Here is a 7,248-nt window from a genome sequence, read left to right as displayed (position 1 = left end):
TGGCGTAACTCCCAATGATCAAAGTTCTCTTACTGGGATATCATAAATATTTATTAGCGGTTGATCCAACTAGCGAATCTATTTGAGCCGCATATGAGCTTCTCGACAGTGTTAAATTCGCAACTAAAATGAACATGAGAGGGCGCTGCGGAGTTGCAGCATGGCAGATTCACAGAGGTCACAACGTCCTCTGACGCTAACACAAATATTGAGTTTTCTGTAGTGTGATTGCAGTTCGTGCTGCTTTGTAGAAGGAGAGTGGGTCGTCGACGAGAAGCATCTTACATTAGTTGGCACCGGTGGTCCCGCAAGCGTGAGCGGCGTTCTTGAAATGGTCGCGTTGTGTGTGTAATGCACATGGCCCACCGCGTCTCTGCGAAATTTGTTTACATACTTCGAGCGTCGAAGCGACATGTAGTTACTGGATACAGCGGTCATTTAATAGGTTCGAGCTAACAAGTTAACACTGGTGCCTCACGAGGAAAGAAGAAATCTGCTTGGCCGTTCGTTTTTTTTTTTTTCTTCACGGGTGGCACAATCCTACCATGCTCCTACCGTATACGACTGGAGCTTGGACCGTTTGGACCTCAGTACGCAGCTTCCCTATATTGCCGCTAGGTGCTGAATGGATTGCTGAAGTCGCGAATACATTCCATGTCCCTATAGAGCTTCCCATATATACAATAGAGGGAACTCTTGTGCTAGTGTCTATGGCCGCTGCAAGGTATGGCGCTTCAGCGAGCACAGGAATCATGGGTATTACACGCATTTGCCTAGCCTTCGCGCTTTACGTTCCTTGTGGTTTCACGGGGTTTGAACTTCCTTTGTCACGAAATAACAATCGGCAAATGTTCAGCAGTTACGCTTTACCATCTGAATGATTTAGGCTTACCTTTTTTCAAATCGGATCACGGAGTTCCAAGTGGTTCGTTCTTTCCTTCAAAACAAAACCGAAACACGGCAATAAACGAAGTCACAAATGCTATTCGCCACCCGAAAGTACGAAGACTGATGTCTGTTCCCGCTGCTCCAGGGTCAACAAACTCTCACTCACCTATGTCGTATACCAGCATACCGCCCCATGGGGTATGTCGGTATGTTCCACAAATGTATGGGGGAAAAGATTTGACGGCGTACGTACGCAACGGGATTTGCAAGTTAATCATGTCACGACCCGTCAAACTTATTCGACAAGTTTTCTCACACCTAAATACTCATTCTGGTTTACCCCAGATAAGGGGTAACCACATACGTAGTGTCAGAGTTATTCAATCATATGAGTTGTGAAACTGCGTTCCGAAACCCGGACACGCCATTGGCCGACCTAGCGGGAGTGAGTAAGGCCCTTAGGAGTGAGCCGATCGTCGCGCCATCTGGGAGCGACAATACAAAACACTGCATCGCCACTTGTGCGTGCGCTTTTTTTTTTTTTAGGCACTCAACGCCGCACGTAACGCTCGCGTTGTCGCCTCAATAAATGGCCTTAGCTTGCACGGCGCCCGCCACCGCTGTCAGCTGTTTTCGCTCTGCAAAGGCGTAACCAAAGCCGGGTCAAATCGTCAAGGTTTATTTCGTCGAAGGTGGTGCTTGTAGTTTCATGTTTTAGGGGCAAAGCTCCTTATGGCGTGGCTTGTGCGTCCCTCGTAGGACGTAACCACCAGTGGCACATACCCGAAATAGCGGTCCTTACGATTTTGACCTCCAAGGTGGTTCCGGTGAGAGATTTCTTCTGTGCGTTGTTGAACAATAAAAGATAGTGCCCAATGCACATGTTAATGGCTGCTAAGGGGGAATGAAAGACAGGAGCATTCGGCCTTTAGGTAACGCGCACGCTGCGATCCCCATTAGCAGCTATTGGCATGTACATTGAGCACGATCTGACAAGAAAGGGTTGCTACGTTATACTCGCTGGGTGTAACCTCCTCGGTTTTAGAAAGGTTTAGCGAGCGTTGGGCCGCATAGCCATGAATACAGTGAACTAGTATATACCATGAACTCGAGGTGGTTAAAGGTGGGAAGTAAACCCGAAGCGCAAGCCGTAAGAAAGTGTGCATGTGCCACCTCCCGTTTAGTCCTTGAAATGTCCGCTGGATGGCGGTGCTTCTATATAGAGAATATATGATGAAAAGATGCGAGATGGTGGTACTTGGAGTGCTGAATAGATGGACGAACGGACACACAGACAGATGCATGGATAGACGCATGAACGGACGCAGGCACGGATGCATGGACGAACGCAGGGACGGACGCACGAACAGACGCACGCACGTACGGGTGGATGGACGCATGGACGGTTACACAGACGTACTAAGGAACGGACGGAAGCAAGAACGAATGGACGGACGAATGCTTCGCCCCACTCCCCATTATTCACTCCGTGGATATGCTGCCATTTTTTTTACATTGATCACTTACGTCGTTTTCGAGTGAGACAACAACATCCAGTCAATCACGCATCATTCAAAAAATGAGTGGCATAATTGATAATATGGGATAATAAACCACGCGTACTTCCGGACTTTCCATAGTGTGTGCACCTTATATAAGAGTCTCTTGTACATCCGTCATTCCGTTCTGAAGAGGTAATCCTTGCCGATTCCTTACCTTAACTCTTGTTTTGTTTTGACATTGATCGGTGGCGTGTTTTTGAAATGAGGCTCAACATCCAGTCACTGACGTATCATTCAGAAAACGAGTGGGAAAATTAATAGATCGTCTGAGATAATAAATCGCGCGTACTTCCCGACTTTCCATGATGTGTTCAACCCTACACAATAGCCTCCTGCACATCCGTCATTGTGTTGTGAAGAAGGCATCTTGCAGACCCCGTAACTTCACTTTTTTTGGTTTCAAGATAATCAATGATCTGCTTCTTGAAAGGAGACTCAACATCGAGTCCAAAACGTACCATTAGGAAAACGAGTGGCATAATCCATAGATAATTTGGGATAGCAAACTGCGTAAATTTCCGGACTTTTCATAATGTGTTTAACTTTACCTAAGAGCTTCCTGTACATCCGGCGATCCATTGTGAAGAAAGTATCTCGTATACTCCGTAACTTCACTCTTTTTTTTTGTTTTTACATTCTTCACTGGTGCGTTTTTGAAATGAAACTCGACATCGAGCCAATAACGTATCTTTCAGAAAGCGAGTGGCATAATCAATTGGTAATATAGGATAATAAACTGCGTGTACTTCCGGACTTGCCATGATGTGTTCAACCTTACTTAAGAGCCTCCTGCACATCCGTCATTTCTTTGAGAAAAAGGCGTCTTGTAGACCCCATACCTTCACTCTTTCTTTTACATGGATCACTTACCTGGTTTTGAAGGGAGACAGCAATATCGAGTCAATTATTGATTGATGGATTTGTGGGGTTTAACATCCCAAAACCACAATATGATTATGAGAGACGCCGTAGTGGAGGGCTCCGGAAATGTTTGACCACCTGGGGCTCTTTAACGTGCACCCAAATCTGAGCACACGGGCCTACAACATTTCCGCCTCCATCGGAAATGCAGCCGCCGCAGCCGGTATTCGAACCCGCGCCCTGCGGGTCAGCAGCCGAGTACCTTAGCCACTAGACCACCGCGGCGGGGCATCGAGTCAATTACGCATCATTCAGAACGCGAGTGGCATAATAAATATATAATATGGGATAATAAACTGGACGTACTTCCAGATAAGAGCCTGCTGCACATCCGTAATTTCGTTGCGAGGGCATCTTGCAGACCCAGTAACTTCACTTTTTTTTTACATTGATCACTTGCCTGGTTTTAATGTGATACAACAACATCGAGTCAATTACGCGTCTTTCAGAAAGCGAGTGGCATAATCAATTTGTAATATGGGATAATAAACTGCATGTACTACCGAACTTTCTATGCTGTTTTCAACCTTACATAACAGCCACCTGCACATCCGTAATTTCGTTGTGAAGAAGGCATTGTGCAGACCCCATAACATCACTATTTTATTGAGATAGCAACTATATGGGCACTCTCAGCTGGATTTTGCCGCCGGCGTCGACGTCATGCACTTATACGTATTTGTATATGTGAAAACGCAAGAAAAAATCCAGAAAAAGCACTCAGGCACGCGGAATCAACGTGGGAACTTTGCGTCGTGGAGGCGAGATGGTAACCACTGAGCCACCCCCGAGAACATTCTTAGCTGTTCAAACGGCAAGCTATTTATATCTACCACTTACCGCTGCGCTGTTTTCGGCATTACCAGAAGGATGACGATATGAGCGATATCGCCACATCACGCGGCGGCACCCGCTCTAATCTCCTACGCGTACTTTGCCCGGCTTAGAGAAAGGGAGCGACACTCCCTCGCGCGCCCTTATTCGTGGTGGCGAGGGGGGAAGGGAGAGGATCGTACGGCTTGGCTGGCCTTGGGCTTTAGGTGGAACGATTCTGCTGTAGTTACCGGGTGCACAAAGGTCACTGCAGTCATTGCAGTCTCCGTTCGCGAAAAGCGCGCACTTTTCAGACTCAGCGAAGTAACAAATGAGACGCTTATTCGCGCGCATCCGTACCCGTGAGCATGTTTTGTGCGTAATTTGTGTGCGAGAAACGTGGGGCACGTTTCAATCTGCTTTCTATTCTGCACGTGACCTTTCAAATTGTTGCTATCGCGTTCATTGCTTCGCCTTTAAGGCAGAGTTGTGACCTTTTTTACATCGATCACTTACCTGGTTTTGAATTCAGACAACAACATCGAATCAATTACGCATCATTCAGAAACCGAGTGGCATAATCATTTGGTAATGTGGGATAATAAACTGCCAGTACTTCCAAACTTTCCATGGTGTACTTGAGAGCGTCCTGCACATCCGTCATTTCGTCGGGAAGAAGGCATCTTGTAGACCCCATAACCTCACTCTTTTTATTTACATGGATCACTTACCTGGTTTTGCAGTGAGACAACTACATCGAGTCAATTACGTGTCATTCAGAAAACAAGTGGCATAATCAATTGCTAATATCAGATAGTGAATTGCGTGTACTTCCGGGCTTCAGTCTTTTCGATCGATGCTACATCCAAACCCGCATAGCGTTCCAGCTCGTGCCTGTGTATCTTGGGTGGGCAAGACAATCCCTATCCTGCAGCCAGGCAGTACTTCCTCCATAATTAAGGATTCACCTACTGATTCCTGACTCTTGCTTGCCTTACTGTAAATAAATCGTGCAAGAAAGCCCATCACTGTGGTCTACCATCCTGTCATCAATCGCACCACACGGGGACTCTTTAGTGGTGCTTCTCGGTGTCGTTCCACTGCTATCGCGAGTGCGAAAAGTGCACGGCAAACTGCATCTCACATTGCGCCCGCAAGACATGCCAGCGATCTCTGAATCCACACTGGGCTACCAGCTGCCCATGGAATGCTGTTGCAGCACCTTCGCGTAAATTGCCTATAAATTGCCTATTCTTGTACACGGCTGTTGGAAGGGCGGCCCAAAGCTTACAGAATCTATCGCACTCGGAAATGGTAGGCGGTTCAGATGTCAGTAAGTGAATCGAGTTTTTAGTGACTGCCGGATATGCTGGACCCATAACAATAACTTACCTAGTGTACCATTTGGTACTATTTTCCACCCTGATGCTTCTATTTCACATGCATATGACTGCCGTGAGATTGATTGACCAATTTGTATGTTTTTTTTTCTGTTTGTCATCATAGAGGCATCCATTCACATTGTGAAATGTCGTGGGATATTGATGCTGTTCTGCTTTGAACTGCATGGAAAGCTGCGCAACTTGGGACGGATTCATCTATCAATCTGTGCAGCGGCGAGGCTCCTTTATCAGTGTGCGAATGTGTTTGCACTTGTGCTTATTACGTTTCTTGTGTGACTTTTTTCTTCCATTTCCCCCGTTCAACACTCTACTCGGTGCTCATTTGGTTCGATTTTGAGGTTATTTTGTGGACAAGCTCGACAGGACCTCGTTTGTCTAATTAGGCAGTCCTGTTAAACCATCTCTAATTGCTCTGTGCAGAAGATGACCTTTGCTTGTTTAAATCTGTTTGCTTCAGACGTCCTGGTTAAAGGGCATCAGGAGCTTTTGGTATTTGTTCCAATACCAACACTTTGCCGCCTACTCAATGTGACTAAGTGTCTATGCGGGGGAAGGCCATAATCGTGGCGAACAAAACCTTGCGCTATATGCTACTTCGTTTTGACATGCATAAAGTGTAATATATGCTTTTTTTTTGTCACTGTTGCGTTTTTCTACAGGGGCAAGGGCATGGTAACGTATGCAGGGGCAAGGGCATGGTAAGCATGGTGGCAGCGAAATGCATGGTGTACTTCTTGAGTGAACACTTTGTTTCTCAGTGTAGTTCTAGAATGTTGACTGTTAATTACGGAATTGCAAGTAGGTGCTGTTTAGCGCACATTGAATGCTCTTGAAGTTTTTTTTGTCAGATTGGTGCTTATGCATAGCTTGGAAGAAACCATGTGCTTGTAATAAAGGCAAATGTAGTGAATGTATTGTTTTCTTAAATCTATGTTCATCTCTATAGCTGAGCAGCCTTTAGAAATTCCGAGAGCCCCTCACCTGATAACTAAAGTGTGGCAGCCTTGCATACTAAAGCACCGACTTAAACAGGTGGCAGAAGTCCTGCCCATGCACTCGGCAATGTTTTTGAAAGGAGAGGTCACTGGACATCGGGCTCTTGACGGCTGCCTGGATTGCATGCCCATTGGTGCAGGCTTGTGTGCGTCTGCCTTTAAGGCCGAAATGCCGTCAACTTCTAAAGTTGTAATTATTAATCTAGTACGGTGCAGTGTTATTTGAAGCCTTTATTAGTGCCATGGTATTCAGTGAAATTCAGGCTGCAAATATTGAGTGTTGTGTTTAAGTACAAGGTTGTTTGCTCATCTGCCCATCAGCAGCTCTACATTGCTCCGTTCTACTAGCATTGCTTCACATTTACCAAGTACATTTAGGCTTCCACCATTTTAGTATTTTTTTCCATAACCTATGTCACTACAAGCTTTGTTCACTAGCAAGTATGTATCTGTATGCAATATAATGTCCAGTTTAGTTCATATTAATACCTCGTGTCGTCTTTGTCCAGTTAAGCGTGTTAATTCTCGTGAAGCTACCATCTCTGCGTCCATGCTCCACTCGCAGCTTCCCAAACTGTATTCTTCGTCAAATGGCTTGTGCTGTTGCGATGGTTTCCATCGTTTGTTCCAAAAGTAAGAAAATTGTGGTTGCTGCAATTCGCTCAA

This window comes from Rhipicephalus microplus, chromosome 7 (assembly GCF_043290135.1).
Source record: "Rhipicephalus microplus isolate Deutch F79 chromosome 7, USDA_Rmic, whole genome shotgun sequence".
NCBI lineage: Eukaryota > Metazoa > Arthropoda > Arachnida > Ixodida > Ixodidae > Rhipicephalus > Rhipicephalus microplus.
Note: the sequence above shows the minus strand (reverse complement) of the source record.